The sequence below is a fragment of the Talpa occidentalis genome, unplaced genomic scaffold, assembly GCF_014898055.3.
Source record: "Talpa occidentalis isolate TD23 unplaced genomic scaffold, MPIMG_talOcc4v2.1 talOcc4.9, whole genome shotgun sequence".
Lineage (NCBI taxonomy): Eukaryota > Metazoa > Chordata > Mammalia > Eulipotyphla > Talpidae > Talpa > Talpa occidentalis.
This window is the reverse complement of record NW_023605305.1, coordinates 44871505-44898030: the sequence shown is the minus strand read 5'-3', so window position 1 is coordinate 44898030 and position 26526 is coordinate 44871505. Positions and strand designations below refer to the sequence as shown.

Sequence of the window (26526 nt, the reverse complement as noted above, 5' to 3'; positions counted from 1 at the left end):
TCTTGAGACTGCTTTACTTGAGCCCGAGGCAACATGGTCCACTTGCTTTTTAGTTTTGCTTTAATCTGCCCAAATGATGCTCGGTGCCATTTATCACTGTTGACTAAATAGCTAATACATTGTTTCCTAACAAAACCAGTGAGTGGCCTTCTCTAATGATGAATGCTAATACACTTTGTAGTTTGCTTATTCACTAATGTATCCATTGAAAATTGGTTATTGGTCACCTTCTGGGTACCTGGTACTCTGCTAAGCATTTAGGGTATAATGACAAAAGAGAGAGACTCAGTGGATGTAATTTACAGTCTAGACAATCTGCTCAAGACTTTTGAATCATGATGCTGTTCAAGTATCCTTCCAATGCTCATATTAGCCATCAAGACTAGTCTGTAACTAATCCTGGCATCCCTTGCTTTTCTCCGTAACCTATTAATTCTATTAATACAGTGAAGGAACATGTTGATTATGGTACTGTAAGGAATCTATGTATTTTCAAAGCAAAGTGGGTAGTGGATCACAAATTTGTGTCCTTGACCTTGAAACAGGTCAGATTAGAAGCAGAGAGGATTGTTACCTGCTGCCAACTATTGTTGAGAGCAATATAAATACAATGTGAGATCCACCCCAGAACACTAGTTGATGTTGCCCTACAATCTCCTGTTATGTCAGTCATAAGAAATACATCAGATAAATATATTAACAAAAAATATATTTGAGGGGCCTCCCTGGTGGTGCTAGGGGTTGAGCACAGCACTATGAAGCTTTCCACAGCTTCTGCAGCTCGAGTTCGATCCCCAGCCAGGGAGGTGACCCACATGACACAGAGACCTCTCTTGTCTCACCCACTGCTCCCCAAGCAGTGTATTAGAGTAGATCTGCCTGTTCCTTTCCCAACTCTTTCTCTGGTGAATCCTCTCACCTCCGCATATCAGTCCTGTATCCCAGTTCTTGTATGCATAAATAAATCAATCTTTAAAAAAAATATATATATACATATTTGAAACTCTCATTGTCAGAGAAATCCTTAAGTGACAATATATGCATCTTTCAATCTATTTCTGTTATTTTCTGTCTTAGAGGTTGCTAATATCATTATTAATATTTACTGTTAATTGCTTATGTATATTATTTGAGTGCTGAAATAGACTTACCGATGTGTTCTTTTTAATGACAAAGATAACAATAACTGAAATGGTGATTAAAAATACACAATAAGCTTAGCACCTTCATAAAAATCCCAGAGCTTTTTACAAAAGCAATAAAACAATGAACAAAAATAACAGCTGTGCTGATCATAGCTAGTTTAAAAAGATAACACTTAGGAATTTATGGTATTTTTTAAACTGTAAATTAAAAGGTGCAAAGTTTCATAATCATGAAGGATAATTTTTAAAATTTGCTAATGGAGGATTTTAGAATAGGTGACAACATGCAAGAAAAATGGCTCTTTGGTCGAAATAGGGTTGAATACCATGTATAAGTCTTAGGTTTTTTATTTTACTTTATTAGCCAAAATTATCAATTTATCAAATTTTTTACATTCAAATTACAAAAGGAAAGGTATACCACAGGAAAGCTATTTCATAATAAAGATTTTTATTTTAAATAAGCCTCTAGTACTCATTAATATAAATTCTCTGTTTATTACATCTATTGTGAAATCTTGGATTTCACGATAAACCTAATATTCATTATGATGGGCTGAGATCCTGCAGAACTTTAGTTATCAGTGCTTGACCACATTTACTTATTTTTCGTAACTCAGCTATGAAACCAAACAGAATTTCAGTAAGGTGAGACTGCCTGGAGTACTAAACAGTATCTGAGCAGAAGAGAAAGTGAGCTTCCCTCACACCTTAAGTTCACTGTAAACAAGGGTTTCATGACCACACTGCTAGGCATCAGATGCCCTGTGTAAACTTCTCAATGTCCAAAGGAACTAAAGAAAGCAGGCCTACCATGTTGTACATGTTGTATTTGTTTGCTAGAGTTACCATAACAAATTAATATGGGCTGTGTGGCTTCAACAACAGAAATTTATTTTCTAGAAGGCTGTGGGTCCAAGACCAAGATGTCAGGAGGTTTGGTTTCTTCTGAGGCTCCATTCCTTGACTTGAAGATGGCCACTATTTCCCTGTATCCTCATATAGGGTGCCCTTTCCTCTGCTCATATGTAGCCCTTTGCGTCCAAATCTTTTCTTATTAGGATGCAAGTCAGATTAGACTAGGGCCCACACCAATGGTCTCATTTTAACTTAATTACATCTTTAAAGACCTTATATCCAAATGCAGCTACATTCTGAGATGTTGGGGGTTAGGATTTCAACATGTGAATGTTGGAAGATATCGTTCACCTAAGAATATGTTATACAATGGGTTGAACAGAACCCCACCACCACCACCCCAAAGGATACATCCACTCAGGAACTCTAAATATGACTTTATTTGCAATAAAGGTCTTTGCAAATATAATTAAGGCAAAAAATTAGAAATAGATATTCCATATAATTTAGTTATGCCACTTCTGGGTATTTACCTGAAAAATACAAAAACAGTAATTCAGAGAGATATATACACCTCCATATTTATTGCAGCATTATTTGCAATAGCTCAGAACTAGAAAAACCTAATTGCTCATTGACAGATGAACAGCTCGAGAAGATATGGCACACATCCACAATGGAATACTACTCAGCTATATAAAAAAAAGATAAAGTTCTTCAATATGAAATAAAGGTGAAACTCAAGGGTGTTTTGTTTAGTAAAATAAGTCATACAGAAAAAGACACAAACACAAAGATAAATATATGTGTTTTTCTTTATAGTTGCAAAACTAGGAGATGTTGTATTTACCCCATAAAATAATTCTGGGGAAATGATCAAACTATCTTTTGATATGCTAGCTATAACTAAAAACTTGAGAACAACTTGAAAGCCAGGTTTGGATTCAAAATTTGAAACAGTGTAGTAAACAGATAACAGAACTAAATTTAAATAATAATGATGTCCTAAAATAAACTCTCTATATCATCCAATGCTGGAAATGTATCAAAATTGTCCAATTCTGTCAGTATGCCACCATACATTTTGACAGGATTTGAATTAAAGACAAGATTGAATGTTGAACTAACCAATAAGCAATATTGGACACCAACCAATATCTACCTTACCTAGAATCCTAATTCTCATGACTGGAAGAATGCCAGATTCTTTGAATCATACAGTATGTTCTAGTGTTATACTCAGTAACTACTGAAGAAACTCTTCCATCTCAATCTGATTCTCCCATGGTAGGGACAGTCCAACACGAGACAGGTCAATGAAATAGCAGAGTGGAAAATGATACCTCTCCAAAGCGATCCACCATTTTAGGAGACTAAAGTTGAAAAGGAGAACTTATACTGATGCTTTTCAACATCAAGACCTTACATAAATAAATAAGGCACCAATGGGTTGAAATGGCTTGCAGGGTAAGGTGTAGATGAGACTCCACCAAGTGCAGTGGGGTATTCTTCCTGTTACTCATCTAGTAGTTTGACCTGTTTCCAGTCTGTACAGCAAATGTGAACTGTGGTGTAATTTATCTACCCCCGTTTTCCGGAGGCAGTCTGATTTCTAACACCTGTGTTTCTGACCTCATTTTCTTTGTGCTGTCTTGGCCACACCTGAGTTCCTGAACTCTGTGCTCTTTACCTGGAACTCTTAACCTGGTGACCTAAATGATCATTTCTCGAGATTCTATCTTCCCAATAATTAACCCGGTTCTAGGATTCCAGCCAGCATGACTTGAGCTACTTCTGTTGTCACTCATGCCACTAGGCGCTTCTCTATGTGTGCTGCCCCAGAGACCAGTGGCCGGGTGTCCTCCTTATAGTGCTGGTGCTTTTGCCTTTGTAAAAATCAGGCCAAGAGAAAGAGCTCCACAGAAAGCTCTTTTGTGCTGGCAACTGTAGACAAGGCAATCTATTCAGCGTGAACCAATCAGGCGAAGCAACTCTAGCAGACAGAAAACAAAACAAAACAAAACCACAACCTCACACAACAAGCGCTGAATTAATTAACTCAGTTATCCTAGGGCAACCTTAGTTGTTGAGAGTACAATCTCTCAAGTCAAATTGCAGGTTTCCACCCCTGACTGCACGACTCACTGCATGACCTTAGGCAAATTATATAACTGATTGGTGCCTCGGTTTTCTCCTCTGCGAAAAGGGGATAGCTGTGTTGGAACTAAAAAGTGAACCCATCCATGTGATCATCTACAATAGCAAGCACTCAATAAATTATTAATGGTTTAATAGAATTCGTCAACCCATCTCTTCTACCTTAGATACAAAACCATCAGCTCAGTCAACAAAATGCCCCGATTTGGAGCAATGAGAAAGAGTCAGGGTAAGGTCTTATTAACTGTTTATACTAGAACACAATGTAAACTAATCTCTTTTCTATCCCAATCGAGCCTGGTGATTGACAAAGAAGGTAAATGAAATAAGAAATACTCGCCTCAGCAGAAGTCCTACAAGCATCAGGCTCGACTCACTCTGCTGCATGCTAAGCATATCTCCACCATGCCACAGTATTTCTCAATGGGGGAACTTTGGGAGTGAAGTTACTCTAAGAAAAAGAGCGTAGCTCATGCACTTTTCTTCCAAATAATTCTGACAAGATTCCTCTTATTCTATTCCATCGATTAAACACGTGTTTATTAAATCCCCACTGAGTACACAGCACTCTGGATGTGCATCCATTCTAAAGAATTATTTGAATCAGTACAAAGTACAATAAGTTTCTGGAGTCTTTGAGTATGATTTCTAGTCTATTTGATAGCCATGTGTGAATTTGCAGCTTATTTTTGAGCTCCAAGTGACAGTCATTAGCACACTGTACTTTGAAACCAGTTTTTTACTTTTTGCTATTTTTTTGTGATAGTAAGTCACACACTCTGGCATAGCAATATTTTTCACAGCTTCAATGCCTTTTGGCTTCAACAATTGCATTGAATAATCCTAACAAAGTTGAAACAAGCACATGGTTATTCAGACACAGATATGGAGTCCAGACATACATAGGGGCTTGATTCAAAGATTTTGAGCCCCCATAGTGCTTACTGTTTGTATTATACAGGCGTGCCCTTTGGAGCTCTAGCCAACATTCACATTTAGCATTTGAAAGTTAAACCATTTGGTGGTCTCTTTCCTCTACATTCCCTCCCTAGATAAGTTATCTATAGGATCACCTGCTATGAACAGAAGTAGGGAACTTCTGAAAGGAGAAAGGTTTGTGATATAGTGAAAGGGATGAAAGAGGTTTAGATCTCAAAGAGAGTAATAGAGAAGGAGGGTCAAAACCTGCAAGTTGACTGTGGAAAAGCAAAGTGATAGATTATAGAGCAATGGAGAAAGACATGGTTACATGTTTCTATTAGCACAGAAAGAGGCTTCATATGAAAAAAATATTATAAACCTGAGTTTTATGTTTCAGCACACTGAATGGTCGTGCACTTCTTTTGTCTACTATTGGCTAGAGACTAATCTCAGGTGAAGATGAGACAAGGGCATTCTAGGATAAGTGACAGGTTATAGAATAAGGGTAAAGAAAATCAGAGTGAAATAAAGTTGAAGAGTGAGGCTAAAACACATATAGAAAATGAGGGAAAAAGGAACCAGTGATAATGAAAAAGTATATTATAAAGGAAAAAGCATACAAAAATAAAGTTATGCTTTTCTTGAATTTTGTGTCAGTTTGCTTTTTAAAAAATAGATCTTATTTTTGCATTTTGAGGCCATACCACTGAGACACTAAAACTTAGTTCAGGAAGAAATAGTCTTTGCATTTTAAGACCCATATCCTGAGAGCAAATTTAACATAATAGTGATCATACTTAGAACATAATGTGATTAGATTTATTCAATTAAATTTTGAACACTACTTCTACTTCTTACAAGATTTGGGATCTTTTGCACTTAAAATTTAAAGGTACATGTGAATTTTACACAAGTCAATTCACCTTTTCTCTAAAAGCTAACATCCTAATAGCCAGGACTGAATTCCTCTTAGAAACTAATTTTTTTAAGTAGGAGAAATCAACTGAAGACAACTTTTAAATATTTCTAACCAAGAGGATTGCAATATTCCATCAAGTTAATGTTATCAGTGTGGAGATTATTTGAATATCTTTGATGTCAGAGGCATGCCACAGAATTTCAAAATTCACTTTACCTTGAAATCAAAGTATACATACTTTTTTTCCTACTGTAATATAAAATACATATTAAATCTTTATCAAAAAATTGAACATACAAAAGGAAAGTGCAAACTTTGCCAAGAATTTTGATAAAAATTTGTTTTCATGTCTTTTTATCTAAGAAATATATAAAACATAAGCTAAATGTGAATGTGGCATATATTTTACTATTTGTATGACAAAAAGACTTAAGTTTTACTGCATGAGTTACATTAGCATGCATATTTTTAAAAGGCAGAAGTATGAATTATAGTGGGGAAAAAATGGGCCCAGGGTTTAGAAAACCTGTTTAGCTGAGTGTCTTATTTTTTCCCTCTTTTAAACTAGGAATATGTTCTCTATCTAGTTAATTGAGCATGAAAAAGCTTGTTTTGAACCAAATCTGTAAAATCATATGAAACATAGTTATCTAAATGTAGTTTTCTTAGGAGTCATAAATAACTTCACTCATTAAAGGTTTTTATACAACATATGACTATTTCTCTTTTCGTCATTTCAACTTCTATTAATGGAATAAGCAGAAAAGGGGAAAAAAGAGGAAAGCATTTCAATTTTCAAATCCATCCTTTTGTCATCATATTTTAAACTACTCTGGTTGAAGATTTTGAGGGAGATAGCATTGATTTCAATATTTAAAATCAAGGGGTCCATGTATTATTGCACTTTGAATACCATCATGTGAAAAGTTAAGAATGGACACAGAGGTCTCCCTGATGGCGCAATGGGTTAAGTCACAGCGCTATAAAGCTATCGGCAGTCACTGCAGCACAAGTTCGATCCCTGGCCAGGGAGCTACCCACATGTTGCAGCAGACCTCTCCTGACTCACCCTCTGCTCCCCTCAGCAGTGTACTTCATCAGTCTGCCTGTTCTGTTCCCCACTCTGTCTCTGGTGAATACTCTCACCACCCCCCACCACTCTTCTGACCTACACCCCAGTTCATGTATGCATACATAAATAAATCTTTAAATAAATAAACAAATAAAAACCTCAAACAAATAAAAATTTATAAAAAGAATGGACACAGTGACTGCAACAAAAAAATAACTTATTCCATAAATGGAAACTTGAGAAAGAAGATATTTTACTGTTAAAACTTATTACCATTCTAGACTCTAGCAAAGTGGGATCTGGAAAAGTTATGATATGAATAAATGAATAAATAAACAAATGTCTCTATCTTTACAAGAAAAAATAATTTCTATTCTAATTTGCTGTGGAGTCACTCTTACCACAAATGTTTCTCCGTCCCCATGCAATTGCTTTGCTCAAGATTTCAAAATTATGGTTTGTTGCCATTTTATCAAATCTAAGACTTAAAGTCATTTCTTAAATTGTTTGGCAAGTTCAGGAGTAACACGTCTCTTCTACTTAATCTAGAGGTGAGATTTCCAGAACATCTTTAAAAAAGGGGGGTTAAGATTTAGAGAACTTGGGCCTCCCCAGTGGCGCAGAGGTTGAGCGCTGGGTTGCGAAGCTGCCCGCGGCCTCTGCGGCGCCAGTTCGATCCCCGGCTGCTCCCCGGCCACAGGAGGAGGGCCCCACATGGCGCGCAGACCTCTCCTGCCGCCCGCTGCTCCCCTCAGCAGTGTACTTCAGTCCTTCTGCCTGCTCTGCTCCCCGCTCTGGCTCTGGCGAATTCTCTCACCCTCCCGGGCTTCTGACTGTACCCAGTGCATGTATAAACAAAAACAAACAAAGAAACAAACAAACAAATAAATAAATAAACATGCCTCTATAAAAAAAAAAAAAAAAGATTTAGAGAACTTAAAAAAGGAAAAAAAACACTGTCCTTGCAAAGAGCGATGTAAGAGCTAAGGAAGCTAAGAGACAAAACTTGAACAAATGAGTTTGGGGAGAAAACTAGCCTTTTATGGAGTAAAAGGAAACAGAAAGGTTGAAGTACTTTTGGCCAGCCTAATGAAGGGTTTTGAAATTGAGGGTCCTTGGAGGAAACCTGGAATTAGAACCAGTCAAAGAAGTAAAGAATGTAGGGAATGAATGGAGAGGGCTTGTTTGTCTAGAGTTGGTGCTTTAATAGAAAAAAGACAGGCCAGCAGCAATGGCTGCAGCTGATAAATTGGCAAGTGTAAGAATGGGGGCGGTAAAGCAGAGTGCTAATGACAGTTAGAGATTTTTTTAAAGGAGCACATGAATTAATCCAAAGGAGTTACTTGAAATTACAATTTGCTTTTTTTCTCTCTTTCTCAGAATTGCTTAAAGAGATGAGGGAGAGGAACAGGAAAGGGTAATTTATAGGATGTACCTTAGATACTATTATTAGAAGAATGAAAAAGAGAACTACTGGCAAATGTAAGTGCATTAGAAATGCAGTAATTAAAAGGTTCTTCAAGAAAAAGAAAATCAGAGCTAACAGTCTTCTATTAACCTCTTCAGACTTATAACTCACATTTCGCTTTTCCTGACTAGTAAAAAGTTTCCTGCTTTTGTGTGTGATATCCACCTGCAATTTTTAGTTGTTGTAGCCCCGACTATGTAGTAGTGGGTAGATTTAATTTGTTTTTGTATGTCCTTCTAGTTCATCAGTTTTAATCTCAGGGCAGAATTTCTCTGTACTTTGAAAAGCACCTAGCATAGCTACTTTCTGATAGCAACTGATATCTATTTTGGTAATAAAACAGTTATCAATAAGTGATAAGGAGTAACAGTGGATTGCATTACAACACTGAAGGCAAAGGACAGACAAGGTTAGATGTAACTGCAGATGTATTCTGAGAAAACTGAGCTGGTGTGTAAATTTTGGGAAGTGGGAAGTTAAAGATATATACAGGAAATAAAGCGAGAATAAGATAAATGCAAGGAGCATAATGAATCAGTTCTTAAAAAATTAACCTAATTCCTGATGGATATGTAAGCCTACTATGAACATATGAAAGTGCTGTGTTTCTAAATGTTAAATTAAGATATGCTCAAAATTTCACAAGAAATCAATATTCATTAAAATACTGAGCCTGCTCGGCAGTACATTACATTACCCCATTAAAATATTTCTAAATTGTATAAAGTAGAAAGTAGTATAATCCCCATGTTACAAATGAAAAACTGATGAATAGCCGTGTGAAGCAACTTGCCTGAAATCACATAGGTAGATAAGTGGCTGCGATTTCAAAGAGAGGTGAATCTGGTTTTGAACAAAGGTTGTCTCCTGAGTCAAGCAATGGGAACCATTATACCCTTGTGTCCAGGAGAATTACAAAGAAAAAATGTTACTATTATAGGTGATATTTTTTTTAAAGATTTATTTATTTATACAAGAACTGGGGTACAGGCCAGATGTGCAGGAGGGTAAGAGGATTCACCAAAGACAGAGTGGGGAACAGAACATGAAGACTGACTGCAATACATTGCTGAGGGGAGCAGTGGGCAAGAAAGGAGAGGTCTGTTCGCCATGTGGGTATCTCCATGGCCGGCGGGGATGGAATCGGCACTGCAGAGGCTGTGGACAGCTTTACAGCGCTGCGCTCAACCGCCTGCGCCACTAGGGAGGCCCTGTAGGTGATATTTTTTTACAAAAAATTCCAACAGTATTTTCGTACTTGATTGGAAATGCTGTACCTGCTGAGTTGCTAAGAAAGATCTTGGTGTTCTCAGGGCTAAGATGATCTCCTTGGTCTAAATACAGTGCACCAAAAGCTACTCCAAGATAAAGTCTCTAAGTGCCTAACTTACTATAAGAGAGTATCTGAGACATTTATGAAAATAGAGCAGAAGAGCAAAATAGAACCACCAGATGTCCCTACTTAGATTCCTTTTTCTTCTGCTGTATATACTTTCGAAAATGCCCCTGGTTCCAGCTCAAATAAAATCACATCGAATTATGTTTGAAGATTATTTTTGTGTGCTACTTGAGACATGAAAATGTTTCATGGTGTTTTGTTTTTTTTGTTTTGTTTTGTTTTTTTTGTTTTTTAATGTTATCCCCAATAGCACTTGCAGCTTGTTTGTTCCAAGGACAGCATAAAAAATAATTTGACCAAATTATTACCCCAGTATCTTAATCATTTAGAATTTTGATACCAGGAAAAGCTAAAGATGCATGATAAAGTCATCCTTTCAGTCAATTTAGAGGGGAAGTGTCTCAGAAGAAGATAAATATGAAAGCTTTTTGTCTTGATAACTAGAAGCATCATTTCCTGATTATTAAGGAGTGAATAATTCAATATGAAACTAGGAAGGAGAGACTTCAAAATTTTACATTTTTAAAGATTTATTTATTTATGAATATAAGAATGGGGTACAGGCCAGAGGTATGGGGGTGAGAGGATTCACCAGAGGCAGAGTGGGGAACAGAACAGACAGACTGACTGAAATACACTGCTGAGGGGAGCAGCGGGTAAGTCAGGAGAGGTCTGCTGCACCATGTGGGTAGCTCACTGGCTAGGGATCAAACTCATGTTGAAGTGGCTGCGGATGGCTTCATAGATTGCGTCTTAACCCCTTGTGCCACCAGGGAGGCCCAACTTCAAAATTTTAACAGTAAAAATAGCTGAACATTTTTAGTGCTAGGAAACTTACAAAGTGCACAAACATATAATCTTTCTTGATCTCTAAGAAGCCGATAGTTGTGTGTCCTTAGAAGGGTCACTTCGTTTTTCTTATCAGCTTTCTCGATTAGATTTCAAGATGGGAAAATATAAGTCTCTGTAAGTGAGAAGTCTCCTTAACTTAATCTTTGTTCCTCAGTTTCCTCATCTGTTAAGATGAAAGAAACTGTAGTACTAGATTGAAACATAATTTTGCTGGTAATCAATTCTTTTTCATTCATAGAAATGACAATTTCGTACAGGTCAATCTAATAGCACTGTGGTGAATATTGAATGAATTAACACACTTAAAAGAGAGCCCAACTCTTAGTACACACTCATTGCTAGTTGTGTGACTATGATTTCACCTCATCCTTCTAGTGGGCCTATGACAGATAATAAGATTTCACCTTTGAGTATAAATTCACCTGAAAAAAATGTGAATAGTATTTTTTAATTTTTAAGGCAAAGAAATGTAGCTTTACAACAAATGCCCCAGGAATATGATCCTTTGTCCTGTGGTTTCTAGTATGCTCAGTTTTTATGTCAAGTCAACTTAAAATATCTTTGAGCTGCTTCTCCTTCCCCATCCAAATTTACCATCCAGCAGGTTACTATCTACTTTTATAGTTGAGACTTTAAAAAATACTCTTGTAACTTTGTTTACCTTATAAAATAGCTTATGGCCATAAGAATGAGTATTCTAGGATCATCAATTCAGAGAGGGGTTTAGAAGCATACAAATATATCAAAAAAAAAATTTTAATGGGTTCAGATGCTATTTTTTTTATTTATGCATACACAAAGTGGGGTGTATGCCAGAGGTGTAGGGGTGTGTGTGAAGGGATTCGCCAGAGACAGAGTGGGGTGCAGAACAGATAGATCTAACTGAAATACACTGCTGAGGGGAGTAGTGGGTGAGACAGGAGAGGTCTGCTGTGTGCACCATGTGGGTCAGCTCCCTGACAGGCGATGGAACTCAGGCCGCAGGGGCTGGAGATAGCTTGATAGGGCTGAGAATTTATTTATTTATTTTTTTTAAGATTTATTTATTGGGCCTCCCCCGGTGGCACCGGCGGTTGAGCGCAGTGCTGTGAAGCTGTTCACAGCCTCTGCAGCGCCGGTTCGATTCCGGGCAGCCTGCGAGGGTCCCACATGGAGCAGGCAGACCTCCCCTCTCTCTCCCGCTGCTCCCCTCAGCAGTGTATTTCTTCAGTCTGCCTGTTCTGTTCCCCACTCTGTCTTTGGTGAATCCTCTTACCCACCTGCGCCTCTGGCCTGTACACCGGTTCTTGTATAAATAAATAAATCTTTAAAAAATAAAATAAAATCTCTTAAAAAATAAAGATTTATTTATTTATGCATACAAGAACTGGGGTATAGGCCAGACATACGGAGAGCGAGAGGATTCACCAGAGAGAGAGTGGAGAATAAAACAGGCAGATTGACAGAAATACACTGGTGAAGGGAGCAGTGGGCGAGTCAGGAGAGGTCTGCTGTGTAGGGCTGAGACTTTAACCCCTGCGCCAGCAGGGAGGCTTTCAGGTGCTATTTGGTTATAAAAATAAAGTACAATGAAAGTTACATTATAACATGTAGGAATAAATAAAATGTAAGTTCAAAGTTGAGTGTTCTGATTATTTAGTGGAATGTTTTTAATTTTTATTTCCAAAATAATATTCATAAGTTTCATTGGTATTTATGAAAAGGAATAATTTGTTAAAATTTACAATTATAGGATGTTTACTATAGTAGTTAAAGGAGTTGCAGAAATATTTGTTAAATTGTTTAACCTATATTTTATACAATGCTGTTGAGAATGTAGAATGTACCATTTTTTCATAAAATGACATTTTTAACATATGCAGATGATACATATTTGTGTAAAGTATTATCTGCTGTGAATAAATGTTTTATATAAAAGACAATGTATTATATTTAACAAAACTTACTGGATTTTTTTTCTGAAATTTCAAATAGCATAATAGTTATTTTATCTACTCTTAATAAGAATGAATAGACTAACTTAAGGCTGTACTTTAAATAATATTTCCTTGAGAAATAATGTAGGATATACCAGATATTTTTTATAAATGACATTTTAATATATGTAAAATCTAAATGACAAAGATATTGCCATCTTTTGTGAACACTTAAACAAATAAAAGACAAAAAGAAAAACATACTATTTGCATTTCTCCCGATTTCTTTTTACTCAACTGTAATCATTTGAAAGAATTACTGTAAATTTTGAAAGGATCTAAAGGAAGATCAGTAATATTTAAAAAATTGAGTATTCAAAAGAAATTTTAGCAAAAGAAATTTTAAAAGAAATTTTAGCAAAAGAAATGTTAAAAATTGAGTATTCAATATATTCTCTTTTTGATTGAAAAATTTGTTTTTCTGTAATACCGTGTATGTGTATGTGATGAAAGAGTGTGTATGTCAAAACACGAGTCTGGTAGATTTTTTTGTTGGACTTTTTGTTTGTTTTAAATGTAGAATCCTGTTTCTAACTGGTGACTCTAGACACAAACTAACTTCATCTTTATTCTACTAAAGAGGAGACTAAATGTAAGAAAGTAGGCATTATTTGCCCAAAGTTACACAATGATAAGTAGAAAGCCAGGACTCGATTCTTTATCCAACATGCTTCCTTTTACATATAGATGTTATGGACTTCTATCTTAGAATTTAACACTTTCACGTTTTTACTTTTCTTTCCTTTTAATTAATAATATCAGTTCTTTACAATGTAAAAATTTCATTTTAGAACTATGAAGATAATGTAACCCATGTAGAACCCAAACAATATAAGAAAGTTTTCTTTTAAATTTAAAAATCCACTCAATCGGCTTCCCCAACTAACTCTTTCTTTCCTGTCTATTTCCCCCAATTTACCATCTTGATTAACACCTTTCCAATCTTTACAAAATGTGTTAGTTGTAGCTAAGAATTCACTATAAATTTGACCCAAACATACAAAAGACAAAACAATAACAAATACGAAAATTAACATATTTTTCATCCTGAGAAGGAGACTCTCACTGGATAAATGACAAATTGATGACTAGGAAAATAACTAAACCATGTATTTGTCTTAGAAAGTTCAGTCACCCTACTCATTCATATCTTATTCTCTCACCTTTCTTTATTTTTCCTCCTAGCACTTATATTAATCTGGAATAGCAAACATTATCTGTTGATTATCTTCCCCTCCCAACTAGATAGTAAGCTCCATGAAAGTAAGAACTTTAATAAATTTTTATTTTCCTTACAGTGCCTGACATTTATGAAACATTTATGTTTCATAAATATTTGTTGAATGGATAAATAAACTAGAACATGGTTGTTTGGGGAATATAATTTTATGGCTGATTGAATAAAGCTATATTTGTTGAAAAGATTTCTTAAAATATCTGTAATTCACTTGCTAATGTTTTGATTGTGATTGCATTCCATATTCTTTTTTAGGGTCATAATTCTGAATATCATTTCTTATTATATAGTATATGAGTCATGATATTTAGAGTAAAATCCGTACAGACTTCATGACTGACACTGTGTTGAATAAATATTCAATTTGGATATCATTTCTTATAATTGGCCAATTTCCCTGAAAAGCTAGTAAGTTAAACTTTATTGATTGAGAACTATATTTAATTGGGTTTTTACTAATATTTATTATATTTGCACAGAATAGACACTTGATAAATGTCAAATATGTGAAGTCTAGTTAGGGTTATTCTATTTTCAGTTTCCAAAAAAAAAAAACTTTCAGTTAAATATATGATGTGCAATAGTATAAGAATCCACATTTTCTTCTTTTTCATCTTTCTTTCCCCCTTTTCTTCAATTCTCTCACCTTCCTTTTTTTTTTTTTAAATAATTTTTTTTAAATAATTCAGTCTCAGGGCCTCCCTGGTGGTGCAGGGGTTAAAGTCTCAGTGCTATCAATTGATCAGCAGCCAGTCACTTGAGTTCAGCCAGGGAGCAAACTCACACGGTGCAGCAGGCCTCTCCTGTCTCACCAACTGCTCCCCTCAGCAGTGTATTTCAGTCAGTCTGTCTGTTCTGTTCCCCACTCTGTCTCTGGTGAATCCTCTCACCCCCCTGCACCTCTGACCTAGACCCCAGTTTTTATATGCATAAATAAATAAAATAAATCTTTAAATAAATAAATAGATAGATAGATAAATACATAAATAATTCGGTCCTAAATCTATTAGGTAAGAATAAAAAAATAAGTTAGTCATCCCCAGGAGAGGTTTGGAAGGGAAGAGCCTTGACACCCAAAGAACAGCACTGAAGCTCAAGGAAGGTGAGAAGAATATTTACATGGCAGTTTGGGTACTAAGCAACATTAGGATATTGATTGCACACAGGGAGATTGATCAAATAAGTAAGCATATTAAATGGGTAATGGGAGATAGGGTTTTTGGTGTTGGAGAAAATACTTACAAAGAAGAAAAGAAGAAACTAAATTGGATTCCATAGTATTGGTTTGGAAAAAGAGGTATCAGTGTGAATTCCTGGCATTTTAGCATAGCTATACATATAGGTATACAAGTATATGTAGACATAGGTATAAGTATAGATAAATAGATGTTAGAATGTGTATGTGTATATGTTAATATAGAGACAGATAGATACAGAGAGGGATAGATTTCTTTTCTACATTTTGAGTCCTTGGTTCTAGATCCTAAGAATAATAATATACCAAAAACAATAGGCACACCCTATTTTGGTTTCCAAATACCATACTCCACTAAAAAGACACTAGAACTTCTTGAAGAAATAGCTGATTCTGAGGTTGAGTAATGAAAAATACAAAATGAACCCAGAATATTTTATTGTACCTGAAGTATGGAAGTACTCAAACAATGTCAGGGACATGTCAAGGAAGGAAGTTAGATTAAGGGGGGGTCACACTGGCCATATGTGAGAATATTTGAAAATCAAGGTGACCAGTAACAGTAGCGCAGGTTATAACTCACTGGACAAAATGGATATACATGACTCCACACTAATTTTATATATATATACACATATATAAATAAGTTGAATGATAACATATTAAACTATACTTATTAAACTATAAGTATACTTATACTTATTAAAAATGGTAAAAAGAGGGCCTCCCCAGTGGTGCAGTGGTTGAGGGCTGGGCTATGAAGCTGCCCCGCAGCCTCTGCAGCGCCGGTTTGATCCCTGGCTGCTGGGTGAGGGTCCCACATGGCGCGCAGACCTCTCCTGCTGCCCGCTGCTCCCCTCAGCAGTGTGTTTCGTCAGTCTGCCTGTTCTGTTCCCCGATCTGTCTCTGGTGAATTCTCTCACCCTCCCGCGCTTCTGACTGTACCCAGTGCTTGTATAAATAAATAAATAAATCTTAAAAAAAAATGACTGAAAACCACAAAAGATTTAAAAAATAAGTAAATAAATAAAATAAAAATGGTAAAAAGAACAATTGCACAATGATTATTTCAATCACAAGATCAATATTATTATCATAAGCAATGTGCCAATTGATAGGATGATATGAGATGAGAGCAGTATCATTTTTGCAATTTTCCTGGCAAAGATAAAGAAATTTAATCTAACTAGAAAGCAGAAACAAATGTGAAACAAGGAGCATTACTTACAAAGCAATAACTTGTAGTCTCTGGAAAGTGAAATCCATGAAAATCATGGGGAAACTGAGGATATTTTCCAGCTCAAAAGAGATTAAAGAAGTGTACTAACTGCAATGCAGCATTCTGGACTGCATCATCACCTTACTATAAAGGACACTTGAGAAAAGTAGTAAAATTTGAATGAGATCACATGGTAGTGATTTTTCATTTTTCTGATTTTGGTTGTATTTTTTTATATTTACATGTATTTTTACAAAAAAATATGTTAAAGTATTGGGGGTAATGGGTTATTATGTTCCAAAATTACTCTCAAATAATTCAGGAAAATGTTTTTTATACTATAATTGCAACATTTTTGTGATTTAAAATTGTTTCAAATTTAGATAATTTTTTAAATTTCATATTCAATATCACCATGAAATTTTGACATAATTCTGAAATAGTTTTCACGTTAACTTACAGAAAAGTCTTGCATATTTCATGAGTTTTTGTAATACAATCTGAGATACAGAATGCAGAGTTCTACCCCCATCTTCCTAAAACTAAGGTGAGAACATAATGAAAAAGAACAAGTCTATTTTGTGTGAGTTCAAGTAAAACTAATGAAGACTTCTCAAATATCTGGTATTGATGTTGTGATATTTTCTGCTTTTGTTTGTTTTATATTAAAACCTTTTTAAATATACTTTTATATACTTACATTTTTTTAAAGATTTATTTGTTTATGCATACAAGAACTGGGGTACAGGCCAGAGGTGTGGGGGAGGGAGGGCGAGAGGATTCACCAGAGACAGAGTGGGGAACAGAAAAGGCAGACTGACTGAAATACACTGCTGAGGGGAGCAGTGGGCAAGATAGGAGACGTCTGCTATGCCATGTGGGCTGCTCCCTGGCTTGCTGGGCATAGAACTCATGCTGCAGAGGCTGCAGACAGCTTCACATTGCTGTGCTTAATCCCTTGTGCCATCAGAGAGGCCCTATTTACTTACATTTTTATATTACAACTATTTTCAAATAACATGCCAAATTATAAATTGTAGTGTTCCCTTCCTGAGTAAATTTGAAGGGAATTCCAGCAAGAACCAGCCATGGAGGCCTGGCATGAGGAGACTAAGTGCTGCAGAAATCACTGCATCTATTCAATGTTTTCCATATCTGGGTGTGTACTAGACACTGAGTTAGAATAGCACAGAAATTTATGGAGTGGGTGGTTGAACTGGCTATCAGAGATGGATTTTGAAAAGTATATTGGTGTACTTTAAAAAATGGAAATGATTTTCTGTAAAACAAAATAAGAAAATGCATAATTTCTGATATTATGATGTTGCAATATGAAATTTATCAAGATGGAATTTAAATATAAAAAAACTGATTTTAGAATACTAAACTCATGTAGCAGAATAAAATATTCTACTTATATTTGATTGCTATTTTACCAGACCAATGAAGTAATTTTTTTCATACCTGGGACTTAAGATAACTGGAAGCTTGTTGTTATTACTCGCAGTACTACAAGGGATCATAGAAACTATCTTTCATTAAAGGCAAAAAAAAGTTTAAAGGAGACTATATCTTTTGAATATGCCTTTCCTGTTTAGTGAATACTTTATTATTTGTTTGAATTGAGATGGGGTATGAAAGGCTTGGAATATGACTGGAGAGGTGAGGTGTAAAGGAGTACTAAGTTATCTCAGGTTTGCTGGTCTTTCACTGAAAGATTTTAGGCCCTCCCTGGTGGCACAAGGGGTTAAGCACAGCACTGTGAAGCTATCTGCTGCCTTCCAGCATGAGTTCCATCTGGGCTGGCCAGGGAACCACCCACATGGCACAGCAGACCTCTCCTGTCTCGCCTGCTGCTCCCTGCAGCAGTGTATTTCAGTCAGTCTGCCTGTTCTGCTCCCCACTCTGTCTCTGGTGAATCCTCTCACCTGCCCCCTCCCACCGTTATCGCTGGCCTATACCCCGACTCTTGTATGCATAAATAAATGAATTTTTAAAAAAAATAAAAGCCAAGAAGTAACAGTTAGGTTTGTTGGACTTTATGAACTTTTCTTTAATCTGTGAGAAAATTAACTCTTTACAAACATTTGGATTTGAAGAAATTTATGGTCCTTATATAAGAAAACAGAAGTCCATGTTAAGTAAGGACAAGTTAGGCTAAGGTCAGTAACAATGTAATAGTTCAAAATACAATTCTCCGGCTCTGTAGCTATGGAAATTTAGACCAATTATTTAATCTTCTTTGTGCCTCATTTTCTTCATATGTAAAATGAGGATAATAATAACACCCAAATCATAAGATTACTAACAGCGTTAAGACATCACGTGTAAATTGCTTTAAATAGTGCCTGGGACATAGGAAACACTCACTAATTCCTAACCATTATAATAATTATTGGAGATCAAGGAACAAAGACAAAGCTATCAAGCAAAAGTAGAAGCTATATTATGAAATCAGTGATTTTTTAGAACACATTTGGATTCCTCATTCACTGAATAAGTATATTTATTAGTATGTACCTGATGCCATATTAGGGCAAACAAGTACTCTTTTTGCATCTGTAAAAGTGGGGGTACTAATAACAGTATCCCTCCCAGCAATGTTATAAGTATTTAATTATAAAATTTAACAATTTACATGGATCTACTAAAAAGTCCTCCAAAAAAGACTAGTTGTACTATTATTCCTAATAATTATTATCATTATGCTATCATAAGATCAGAGTTTGAGAGATGTATGTGTGGGCATAAGTACGATTTTATAGGATGAAGAGAACAGAAGAGGTAACATTGCAAGTCTTTTTAAGAATGAATACAGTTTTTCCAGATGGAGAGAAGGGAAAGCACATTTATGGATTCCCCATGTGTTTTACCTAAACTCCAAAAGTCAGTGGGCCCATGATTATTCCACTGAGAAAATGCGTTTGAATGACCATGTCCATCCAAACTAATCAATCAACAGGTAACTATACCCCAAACCTGTGAAACATGCAGATAAACTATAAGACAACCTCCCAGCTGGTTTTCCTATAGCCACCTTCTCTCTTCTTTAGCATACTTTTCATGAGATTGAAACACTAATGTTCCTAAATGCTGTTTTCATCATACCATAACTCCCAAAATCATAGAGAAGTTCTCGAGTGTCTTCTCTATTAAGCCCAAATGACTCTGTCTAGCTGTAAAGATCCCCTACAGTCTTGGAACTGAGAGCGTGGCAGCAGCACCAATATCACCTCACAACCTGCTTGAAATAAATAATCTCACAACTCAATCTGGACCTACTAAATTAGATTCTGCAATTTAACAAGCTCCCTAAATATACAAACTAAAGTTTGAAAAGCACTACTCTACAATATTAAGAAATATTAATAATCTAAATCAATTTAATAAGTTTAATTAATAGATTTAATAAATTTTAATAAATTAATTTTAAATAGATTTTAATACATAATATTTAATAAAATAATTTTAGTAAATATAAATATTAATAAATCTAAACAAAATGACTAACTCACAACACAACGCATAGTCCCATCAACAATTAAATCCTTTCATTATTATCTCTGCTTCCAAAGCAATCCTTTGCTCATGCTCTTAACTCCATTAGAAATACCTTTTATCCTACCATATCTACTATTTAAATCCCATCCATTCTTGAAGACCCAGTCAAATGCCCCATTTCTTCCACCAAACCAAGACCACTTCAAGTCACACTAACCGTGCAGAATACTTCCTGCATTAAGGACATCCCATTTCATCCCTGTTATTTACCATTCCTTCATTTTTATTGAATAATTATTTTCTGAATGTTTGTTATTCATTGCCAGAGACTACTACACTGGCTATAATGCAAACAAACATGCAGACTTTCCCTACCTTCGATAAGCTCACAATCAGAGATTAACAGCTCAGTAGAGAAACCTTAATTTCAATAAGCAAGAATTCCAGGTGGTTCAACATAGGGGTGCAGGAAAATATTGGATAAAGCCATTTGATTTGTGTTTTTGTAATTAAAACTACTTTAATGAAGTTATGTTGAAATAGATGAAGCATTTTATGTTATAAAATAGATTAAACATTTCAACTGACAGAAACCAGTCAGTAATGTTGTACTTTCTTTCATTTTAATGTCACAATCCTATAGATGACTAAGATTTTTATAGACCAACATCATGTCTGTCTGTCTTCATTCAATATATAACAGAATTTTAAAATAGCTCCCATTTGTGTCCTTTTCTGACTTCTTAAGTTATAGACATGGTAGCCACTAAATAAATACTTGTTGATTGAAGACAGCCTTTGATCTCAAGTTGGGAGCTAGGTTTACACACATGGAACAACCATTGCACAAATGCAGGCCTTTCCTCCTCCTGCTATTCACAACATAAAGAAATGTTCATGAATTTGCAATGACATTTTGGTTTGCTCATAGTGTCTTTTGGATCAAAAAGTTCCTCCAGGGTGCCATGGAAGTTTCTGTTTCTCTGTAGCTAATGTTTGTGTTCACTAGAGACTGGGTTGGAGCACAGCCAACCAAATGGAATTGGCTAGTAAAAGTGTCTGTGGGTGAGCGTTTGGGAAACAAGTTTCAAGACCATTTGCCAGCAAAATCTCAGCAGGTGGAATTATAAACAACATAAGTCAATGTAAAGGTTTGATTTGAAGAGACCTGGGGGGGCAGGGGAGATAAAATACTTATATAGTATTTTATAGAATCTCCAGATTCTGTGAGAGTAAAAAATAAAAGTTAGCTTATCTTGTTACAAAACTACTCATCAACTCTTTAGAGAGAAACAGATGCTTCAAGTAGACAGCTATTCTTCAAAAGATCTCATGCTCTAAGTAACAGCAATGGAGTGGAGTACGGTTAAATATTACGCAAGACCTTTTAAAGTCCTTTGTTCCTTCAATGGAATTCAAGAGTGGGATCACATGAGGAGACTTCAAAACCAAACTATGCAATAACACTAATACAATCTAACTAATACAAAATAGAGTTTCATAGGATCTGGTGTTACATAAGACTGCATGTTACTTTGACTCAAGAATCAGCAATTTCCTTATATTTATAATCTTCAAATTGGTTACAACTTTCCTTTATCTTATTCAGCAGTCTTGCTGAGGGTGAGCATTCCCATATGATGAGCAATTTTCTCTTCAACTTTTAATTTCTCTTGGTAAAGAAGTAAAGCCCTCGACCCTTAATTGAGCAATTATTATTTAAGTGAACATAGAGTTTGAGGATAGTGCCAAAACCTTCCTTTCATCCAGAGAACAAGTCTAGCATAGGCAGCAACATACATGTTGTCTGGCAGCACCCCAGGTTAGGTAGAAGAGCCAAGTCAATACTGAAAGGGGAACTCATTCTTCACCTCTAGTCACTCCCAGGCATCTACTGAGGTTCTTGAAAGAAAGCCAATTAGAACCAATTTACATGACTCCTTGGAGGTTTAGATAACTCTTCACTAAGAACTGTTTATTTTTCTCATTTAGACTAGTTCTCTAGAGTAGGATTTGCGAACTTGTTGCTGAATATGCTGTTTGTAGATCATTGCTAGGTTTCCATATCTATATACAGCACCAGTCTTTGAAAAATTCATTAAGAAGTGACTCATCTGAACTGCCAAATCTAAATTTGTGAAGTGGTTCTACCACATTTTCTACAACATTGTCCCAGAATATAAGTAACAAAAATACGAGTTTCATGCAAACAGTTCATGGAATATGTCTAGACAGGGAGCTTGCTGCCTCATGGCTTGTGCCATTGTTTAAGCAATTCTAATTGTTTCAAGTTTCCTTTATAGACAGCTGCAATCCACTTTGTCTGGAATTTCTACCAATTGGCTTAGTTTTCTAAGACGCTCACCGTCTACTTTACATAAGAAGCCCTTTAAATATTTGAGGATACTTCTCCTCTTGTATAGATTTCTCTTTTAATTAAACTTTTCCTATTCCTTCAGCTACTCCTAAAACTATGTGGCTTCCAAACATCACCTTAATGGCAAATCATCTTTGCGATAACCACATTTTGACTATAATCTGCTATTACCTAACTCTATTATAGTTAAAAATATATAAGCCCTGTATTTTAAATAATCTTTGTTTTTTAGTCAAGTTTTGGTTTAATACTCTATTTATTCATCTGTAATACATAAGATACTATATAGATCTCATTATTAAGATGTCAAATTAGCAGACCTAGCTATGGAAAGCATCTTTTTTGGTTGTTTCCATTAATGAAAATTTTACTAGACACCACCAAATAGTGAATGAAAAATCAAACTGAAATATTACAGTCAGCTACTAGTGCAAAATTTCTTACTAGAGAACTATCATATTCTATCAAAATACAAATTTTAGCAGTCACTAAAATTGTTAGGAAGATCTTACATCATTTTGCTTATTAATTACAGTTTTAAAAAGTTTATTGCACAGTATCAGATTAAAATGTATTTGTTATTTGCAAAATTCCTGTCATTTATGATTCGCTAACACTTTAAATGAGACTTTGAATATTCTTTATAGTTCCACAAAAGTTTCTCTAATCTTTTGCAAAATAGTAACATGATAGCCCAATAATACAGATGGTTATTATCACCAAATCAATAATCCAATGTGTAATGCCTCTACTTCTCATTAAAACTGCTATATTACTGAAGCGTGACCAAATTTTTTTCATGCTTGGTCTTCTGTTTAAGTTGGATTCTCTACATTTTCCCCTATATCACGTTTTGCTTTGTTTTTAATTATTTTCCATCTTTTACCTGCTTTCAAGAAACAGATAAAGGCACTTTGATATGCCAATCCAAAGTATGTTCAGATAAAAGGTAAATAATTCAATAGATTTGTTGAGGATTGACATTTGAATTTGGAGTTGTTTCCTTTGCTCATCAGCTCTCCCATTGAGGGCAGGTGACCCATGGTAGTGACTCACTGAAGTGAGTTTTGAATTGATGAAAAACTCTAATAAAGGAATGATGACAGAAATAGGAAAAGAAAAAAAAAAGCAATGAAATAGGAAAGTCCAAATGTATGTTCTTATCAAGTCTTATACATGTCCAATAGTTACAAACCTCTCTGAAAATATTTATGTGTGTGGGTGGAGGCAAGTTGCCCATTAAATTGTAAGAAGTGTTATCATATTCATCAGGACTTGGTTGTAAATTTGACTGCACAGTTTTGGCTCATAGAAAAATGAGAAGGAAATATCTGATTAAAGTGTGCATTGCTGCTCAGGCAACTGAATGTTGCCATAGCAATTGAGATGAAATGTGCAAGAAGTGAGATAATTAAATCTAACCCCTTTAGTAGTTTTGACAGTCAATGCACTGCCAATAGAAAAAGTTATCTACAGTATTAAGATAAAACACATTCCTCGTGGAAAGTCTCCTTACGAGTATTTTGTTGTACCCTTTCTAAATACATTGCTTTAGGTGTCTAATTTGAATGTTCTCTCTTAATAATCAAATGCAGTTTTGACCTTGGTCTGCAGCTCCCTAGAATTTCTGCTGGTTTATTGTATCATAGGAGCAGACATCTATATAAAAAAATCCATTTTTTTCCTCTTGTTTTTAAGAAGTAATCTAAAGCCAAAGCTGTCATGTTTGAGCTTAGAATTCAATAATATCTAGAACGTGCTGCCCTCTTCAGGAACTGGTGCTTAAAAATATTTTGTTGGGGTTTTCATTTTTTTGTTGTTGGCAGTTTAGAAATCATAAATATGAGTTTTAACTTCAAAAGTTGTATTGATAACTCTTTAGGAATAAGCATAACACACAATAAAGAATTCCTGAGTTTGATATGTTTTTTCTTTTAAAATCTCTTATTAAAAATCAATAAATAGAAAAATTTGAAATGAATTATTAACATTTATTATTAAATATGACATAATAGTTTCCTTAAAAGAAACCATGTTCAGGGAGAGAAGTCCTGCATTATTTCAGAAATTCAGATTTATGTAGTCTATCCAAATGTTTCTTTAAGATGTAAATATCTAATATATTTTTCTCTGTGAAAATCTGATGCACTCCCCAACTCCTAATTTTATTCCCCAGCAAGAGGTGATAATTTGTGAATACCAGTATTTGTAGTGTGAAATTGTAGCTAGCTTACATTTACAGAAACTGTATCTTTCTTGGGAATAGTGACTTCAAATCATATTAACACACAATTTTTATTCAAAATTTCAATATATTTGAATTTCATTTGAAAGTAATATTGAAAGTCCTGAAATGTCATCATCCAAAATTTCAAGCAACAACTTTTGCTGTGTATTTTATCTATTAAAATTTCCTTAGCCATTATTTTGCTGTGGTAAAGGGAGATGAACTCAATGTGCTTTTTTTCTAAATTAATTGTATGAAAATTTAAAAAAACAAAGGAACAAAAATGACCAACACTGAATAACATTATCTGGATATGAGAAAAGTATATTTCTTTCATTATAGCATATTCCATATATTAATATTAGAATTATCGACAGTAAGAAATTTTTATACTGATTATTAAATGTTAAATTTTAAAAATTAAAGTACAAAAAACTTTATAAATTTATTTATTTATAATTATTTTATATATTTTTAAAAGTACAAAAACCTTTTCAAAACACAATTTTGTTCTAATTTTTATGATGTGATGAATTTAAAAATTACCTTTAATCAAAAGAAAATAATAAGAAAATGAATGGTTCTCTGTTATTTATTTAGTGTGGGAAAAATAGGAGCTTGGATTTCTAATTTTCTCAGTTCCTACATCATATTTTCATGTTAAGATTCCAAGCAAGAAATTTATTTACCTATAAATGGATGTCATGTTCATTAATATTGCCTTCAGGAAAGTAGAACACTCCTCAATTATTATTTAAAGTGTTTTAGATATAGCTGTCCTAGCTTTATCAGTGAAAAATTCAACCTAGCTAAAGAGAGCAAAAAATACATATTGACAAAATTCTCTTAATACTATAATATTTGTTTTTGTGGAATACAGAATGTGTTATTCCTGAATTTAAAAGTACTTATCACAACAATTGTTTAATACTCAGGTAGCTTTGTCCAAAAGCATGTAATACCTGTTCAAGAATTCTTAGAAGACTGAACTGTGTTTTCTGCAATAGATTTACTTCATTTTTGTTTTGCTGCTGATGCATTGCATTTGGCAGTTACGATCCCTGTGGATGGAGGTATAATACATAAAATATTTTCTTTGCTTTCTAGGATATTTATGGCAAAATGATAAATTTCATCTTTCCCAGAATGGTAAGTAAATAGCTCTTTCTATTTTTGATAGTATTGAATGTAAATGAATAAAAATGAATTGTTATATTAAAAGTAGAGTATCATTTGCTAAGTGTGTTGAATAACTTGATAATTATAAAGTAACCTATACTCTTAAAATAAAAGTATGCTGTATTCAAATTCTAAAAGCATTCCAAAGTGCTCACCAAATATACTACAATCCTTCACAGAGAATTTGTTTTTGCTTTCTCTATTGGATTGCAATTGAACATGGTACACTCAACATTTTGTTTTCTAGAGAAATTTTTTTCTAAAACATACAAAAATATAGAAATAAATGTGGTTTGCAGTTCAGGGGCAAAAGAAAAAGCATATCTGTAACATATATTCAGGGGGTGTAAAAGTCCTTTGGAATTTTTACTGTTACATCAAAATTGATTTTAACTTATGTTTGACCAGGTTTTCTCAACATCTCTCAGTTTAAAAATGTTTGTCTTCTGAGAATATAGCTCATAACATACTAAGTAAGCTAGCTAATGTATGATTTTGTTTATTTTGTTGTCTTTATGTTTTTGTGAATTATAAGGTAATGTTTAGTTTTAATCTTAATCATAACTTCCTTACAATTCAAATAACAGAAAAATTAATTTTATTGAATGAGAAAGGTTAATGTAAAATTGTGGTTTTCAACACATTCTACATACTGTCGCCTATGAAGTTTTATTTTCACAGTGGTTTTTGTTATTCCCTGGAAAAAGACAGAATTTCTCACAGTAGAAAAAATTCATCACTTTGAAATAAAAAAGTCAACATGAAGTGCTGTGTTAAGTGTAGGACACGGAATCATCCATTCTATATTGTGAGCATATGTACTA

At 34.6% G+C, this 26526-nt stretch overlaps 1 protein-coding gene across 10 annotated transcripts in view; it reads left to right on the top strand.

The window, feature by feature from the left end:
• ADGRL2 (adhesion G protein-coupled receptor L2) overlaps positions 1-26526 on the top strand; it is a 594604-nt gene that overhangs the window by 358646 nt on the left and 209432 nt on the right. For all 10 annotated transcript variants that reach the window (XM_054691650.1, XM_054691649.1, XM_037501143.2 and 7 more), the window contains one exon: positions 25631-25672. The gene's annotated coding sequence lies outside the window, so the exon portion shown is untranslated. Of the gene's footprint in view, positions 1-25630; positions 25673-26526 lie in introns of those variants that run through there.